This window comes from Lycorma delicatula, chromosome 8, assembly GCF_047948215.1.
Source record: "Lycorma delicatula isolate Av1 chromosome 8, ASM4794821v1, whole genome shotgun sequence".
NCBI classification, from domain to species: Eukaryota; Metazoa; Arthropoda; class Insecta; order Hemiptera; family Fulgoridae; genus Lycorma; species Lycorma delicatula.
The window spans coordinates 33,320,388-33,326,467 of record NC_134462.1 but is presented as its reverse complement, the minus strand read 5'-3'; the positions used below and the strand labels follow the sequence as shown (position 1 = coordinate 33,326,467).

Genomic DNA, 6,080 nt, shown 5'->3' with positions numbered 1-6,080 from the left:
GCCGATTGTTTGAGAGCTCATCATGCTGACCACTATACCATTGTATTTGCGGTGACCACTTAAGCATAATAACATGTTTCTGTGATAAAACGATAACATATAAAACATGAATAATAATTTTTCGGTTCGTTTTGCAAGTTAAACTTGCTTAATGAAGATTAACCAATGACTTATGTGGACCTGAATTCAAATTTTATTAATCAAAACACAAAAATTAAATAAAATTAAATGTAATTTTAAACCCGTAAATTAAGTATTTCCGGAGGCATTTATTAACTGATAAATTATTAAGAAGTATCATTTTAACTTTGAGAGACGTTATTGGTATGATTGCATGTCATTTTAAGGTACTATTCATAAGAAAAGAAGAAGAAAAAAAAACTTTAAATTCGTAACCGTTGATTGTCGTGTGTCGGCTTGAGAATACTTGTTTGCATCTTGTATGGAAGTGTATAAGTATTATTATTATTTATTTTTTTATTCGTTATTTCTTGTACAGTTATAATTAAATTGTTGAGGTAAGATTCCAGATACTTTCAAATTTACTCATCTATTTTAATAATAGAAATTGTTAATACCAGATTAAATATTGAGATGAATTTACTCTAAATGTATGGAAGGTACAGAAAAAAACCTGTACTTTTTTTTAAGGAAAAGAAAGTTGCTTTTGCTTTATATATAAACAAATTTTTGTTGTTATATTTCACCCTCGCTGTTATTTATCATGTTAAAATATAATATATTGATTACATTTAGTGGTTTTCGACTCTCAAAACTAAGATTCATTCATTTTTGTTTCTTTTCCATTAAATATAATTTTATCTTCGACTACTGACGTTTTTGTTTGTTTTTATAAAATAACTGTAAAGTAAACTACCAAAATTAAACCATTTCGTTGTTTAGTTACCGCAATTTTTCCGTGGCGAATAAAGTATAACTGGTAAACTAAAACTTGTGTTCAGCCGACATTGATTAAATTTTCAATGGCTGTTAATTCACAAGAATACTTAGGATCTATAGTAACGACTATAAAGGACTGGTTTGAGTGTGGGAAAATTATTTTATTTTTTCCTGTAGATTTGTTTATATAAAAAAATTATTCAAGTTTTTGTAAAACTTTTGCTGGATGTCAAGAACAGGTAAATTATTTTAAACTCCACAAGCAGATCTTTTAGTTAAGTTTCATATGAATTTTATGTTGTCTGTTTTATAATAGTTAATCAGTTGATGTGATTGTTTTAGTTTTACTGATGAAATAAACCATTAATGTAATTTTTTCTGCTTTATGAAATTAAGACTAACCTTGAAACAAAATGAAGCTTTGAAAATATTTTTTTGGAAAGTCACAAGCTGTATAATGAAAATGTACTCAGTTTATTTAACTGAATAATTAAACTTTCGGGTTGACTACTATTTTCATCATTACTTTTTATTTGTATTTGTTTTGAAGTGACTTTTACTTAGAGTGTTACAGTTTCACTGAATTAATTATGTTCAAAAACAGTCAATTTTAAGTTTGCTAAATAGGCATAAACACTTTGAATGTCAGGCGTTTAGTATTTTTGCATTAGAGATTGTTTAAATTTTGTTTTTTAATTCATGTTATACATTTTTTAATGAAATGAAATAGATTTTTATTTTTAAGAACAATGGATATCTTTTTTAAAACAATAAAATGCTTAGTTAATATCGTAATAAAAAGTGATTTCTTTGTATCTAAATATAAATACATATCTTCATGATAATGGATATTATGCACTTCTTAATGTTTTTATTTTTAATTTTACTGCTTTATGCTATAAATTAAAATTTACACTTATATTGAAGTAATTTTATTTTTTAAATTGTACTTTTTCAAGGTAATTAATTCAAAAACTGATTCTTTTCTGTTTGAAGAATTTTTATTTAATATTGGATTTAAGAAGACTTCTAAAAGAGTATGGTAATAATAAATAAAAAAAATATTTTTATTACAGCAATGGTTGTAAGTGTATTATTGTTGTGTATAGTAAATAACTTGCTTATAGTTGAAACTTTCATTTCAGTAAGAACTTCAGTCATAAGTGTGTGGTGTATATTTCAGACACAAGTAAATATTGCCCATAACTCAAATTTACTGGGTAGAGGATCTAACTCTTATATGATTACCATAAATCAAGTGAAAAAACGTGAATTCATTATCTGAATACAACAAAATTACCAGTTGTTGTATAAGCAAATAGAGAATCCTTGAAAAAAATGATTGTAGCTCAACAAGTTATTTATGATGTAATAGAGTAAACCCAGAAAAGTAACAAATTTTTTATCTGAAATAATTGTAAAATTGGTTAAAAAAAATAAGTTTCAATAACTTAATACTTTTTATATTTTAAAATATACCCAGTATTGGAAGTAAATTTAATACTTACATTTTTGTAAGTAAAATTATCTTGTTTTGGTGTTACATTTTTTAATAACTTATTTAAAATTTGTGCATTATTTAATCATTATAGGTGTACTGGGAGAACAACCCCAATAAGAGGCAGTGTCTCTCTTCTCCTTTTCTTTTCCTTTCCTTTCCTTTATTCTTTTTTCATAGGACAAGTGCCATGAGAGTTTGGTCTGTTACTTTAATTCCATTTATGTAGCTGGAAACTTAATAGTTTCCAGCTCCTCTTTATTGGAGTTACTGGGGGTAGCAAACCTGTATACCTGTGAAATAGTCTTAAGCATACTTATATAGGAGGGTCGTGCATAAAGAGGCAAACCAATGCCTGCTGGATAAAACCATACCTTATATTCTTAAGATGAAAAAAATTTCTTAGTTTTTTTTTGTTTAGTTATTTAAAATTGCTTGTTTTACAGAAATACATTTGAAGTTTTCTAATTTTTAGAGAATCATTGTATCTCCATTTAAGTTACTGACTGATGAAACAGTAGAACTTAGTTAAATTTCCACTGTCATTTGATGTTTCTTGGTTTATTGTTTCACTCTTTTTTTCATTACTTTTAGTTAAATTACTTAATTTTATTTGTTGTCTTTAAAGATAATCTCATTAAGTAGTTTACCACTTATAATTTTGAGGTTTGGACATTTTTTTTTAGATGTAACAATTAAAACAACTAGCACGTTTTAACCCTATCTCCTTATACTTCCCCTTCCCTATTATTTTCATTGGGAAAAGGGAGTTCATTAAAGTCATTAAAATTTGTGAAATTGTCTTGTGAAATTTAATTAATTATAATAATAAAATAAATTAAACTGATTATTATAACATTAAAAATAATTTAATTATAATTAAATGAGTTGTATAACAGTTTTATAATTACATGAAATTAACCATTAAATTTACAATTTATATTAAAAATACCAATCATCCACAGTTTATTTAAAAAGTAAATAAACAAATGTGTTGTAAAATCAACTATGCTCAACTTTTATGAAAATAAATTAGAAAGGGAAATGCTCTAGAACCATTTTCAATAAATTAAAATAAAAAATTGCACATCATGATTGTTAATCAGTCAGTAGATTGTTGTTAGTCAGTAGATATTGTGAATCACTACAAATAACAATTAAAAAAAAATGATTAAAAATAGTAAAATAATTCATTGAGATATTTTAATAAAATAATACAATCTACTTTTGGGCATTCCAAGTCATAAGTAAAAAGTTAAGTTTGTATTGTATTCTATACTCCTTAAACTTCCATTAGAACTGGTCAAATAAGGAGTAAGCTATAGACAGTATTAGAGCCTTTTCTTATGAAAAATATTTTTTGTATGTTTCAAAGTGTCTTGTGAATAAGGAGATCAATTTTATCTTGTATCGTTGGTAAATAGTTTGTTGTTTTAAAAATTTATAGGCTTATAAGCAATAATACATTTTAATTCATATACAATGTATAAAGATCATCATCTGTTGTTCTGCCTGGCGGCAAGTATCATATGCCACCTTTGCTTCCATTCACTTCTGTCCCAAACTTTCTCCTTCATCCCCATGTAGTTTCTAATCTTCTCCTGATTGATTAACTTCATCATCCTCTTTTATTAAAGGAACAGTTCTTTCCCTTTGAAGCAAACTGTTTTTCAGGTTAAAGGTTGTTAACCCACCGGGTTGGTCTAGTGGTGAACGCATCTTCCCAAATCAGCTGATTTGGAAGTCGAGAGTTCCAGCATTCAAGTCCTAGTAAAGCCAGCTATTTTTACACGGACTTGAATACTAGATCGTGGATACCGGTGTTCCTTGGTGGTTGGGTTTCAATTAACCACACATCTCAGGTATGGTCGAACTGAGAATGTACAAGACTACACTTCATTCACACTCATACACATCATCCTCATTCATCCTCTGAAGTATTATTTAAACGGTAGTTACTGGAGGCTAAACAGGAAAAAGAAAGAAAGGTTAAAGGTTGTTAACTGTTTTTGTGGAATTTCTCTTAAACCACCATAATTTTTTTGTGTAATTTAGGTAATTGCCTTTAAATGGCACCTAAAAAATTGTTTAATGATCAATGTTTAGATATAAACTTGCACCCAGAATTCAATCGCTTGAGAAGAGGTAAGAGGTAGAGATGTGTATCATGCTTTTTGTGTTTGTAAAAAGCATTTTGGACTGGGCAATGTATTGACTTCACACAATAAAGGAAAGCAGTGTAATGAAATAATTAAGATAAGGAATTCTTAGCCTTTACCGAAAACCTTTTTGTCTCGCAATGTTACTTCAATTCGGCGGACCAAAACTTTGATCAACAGTTGTAAGAACGGTAGTTGTGATACATTTGTGGGTTCTTTGCTTGGATCTTCTGATCAGAGTAACAGCATTTCAGAAGCAAATGATACATCTGAATCCTTGACTTTTTTTATGCAAAATGACAACACAATTACATCTCTTTGTTATAAAGACGATGTTTCTAAGGCGGAGATGATGTGGTTTCTCAATGTTCTGCAGAATAAGTTATCCTTAAGTTCATCTGAAGATATTGGTGCAATTTTTAAAAATATGTTTCTTAAAAATATGTAGTGTAAAAATTCCAGCTTGGAGCTACTAAATGCTCATATGTCATTAATCATGGCTTTGCACCATACTTTGATGGCATTCTGCAAATACACTAGAATAATAATGATAAAATATTTCAAGTAAAGTTAATAATGTTTGTTTTCTGTACAAAATAAGATGTCCTGTTCTAGTTTTCTTATCTGTGTTATCTTTAGTCACAGTGATTTTAGTTTTCCTTAAGTTTTGATCAAACTAATATTCTTTGTTAAATTGAAATCTGTGTTTCTTAGCATTTTTATACAAACCAAGTTATTAAATATTATTTTTCGTTTACTTTGCAAAATAATGTAGGCTGGTTTTTGTGAAAATTTTATAACAGTCTTAGATGCTAGCCAATTATTTTTTTAAATTTCTTTAGTTTATTCTTAGTTAGTTTTTATTTCTTATCTGTGTTACTTTTAATTACCATGTTGTTAATTTTTATGTAAGAAACTTATAATATATTGTTTTTCTTTTTTTGTTTTTTTTTTATACTTTGCAAGTGTAACTTGCTGAAACAATTTATCACAAAATATACCTAATTTTATATTGTAAAAATAAACTTTAAGAATGAATGTAATAATAAAAAAACTGTTTGAGTTGGGCAACTATGTGGATGGTGAAGGCTGCAAAAAAAAAAAAAAATCTCTATATTTTGCAGAGCTAACAGCAATAGCATAACATTATGATTCAGGAAATGTTTGCTAAAGCGGTCAGGAAAAACAAATCTTAAAATTCGGAGGGAACCCTGCAGCTAGCTTTTCTTCTGTTTACACATCCAATTTCTTCAACTTTTCTAAGTTCCATTTGTTAACCTTTACTTTTTTACTTCCTTTAAAACTATACTCATTTCCATCGTAAGTAGCACATGATCATTATTGATATCTGCGCCAGGTAATCCATTGCCTTTTTAGATGACATTCATATAACTTTCACCTGCTAAGTTGTGATCTGCCTGATAGTGTAATTTGTCCCCAGGGGATACCAATGTATATCTTCTCCTTTCATGTTTTTTGAACCAAGTGTTGGTTTATAAATAATTTTTTCTGTTGGCAAAATT

The 6,080-nt window shown here is 27.8% G+C and overlaps 1 protein-coding gene across 5 annotated transcripts in view; it reads left to right on the top strand.

The window, feature by feature from the left end:
* Positions 1 to 313: 313 nt before the first annotated feature.
* The window catches only part of LOC142329177 (aurora kinase A-like), a 37,036-nt gene continuing 31,269 nt past the window's right edge, over positions 314 to 6,080 (top strand). The window contains exons 1-2 of one of the 5 annotated variants that reach the window (XM_075373566.1): positions 336 to 518; positions 1,897 to 1,942. The gene's annotated coding sequence lies outside the window, so the exon portion shown is untranslated. Of the gene's footprint in view, positions 519 to 1,859; positions 1,943 to 6,080 lie in introns of all 5 variants that reach the window. The other 4 variants (XM_075373565.1, XM_075373569.1, XM_075373570.1 and 1 more) reach the window with 4 other exon arrangements.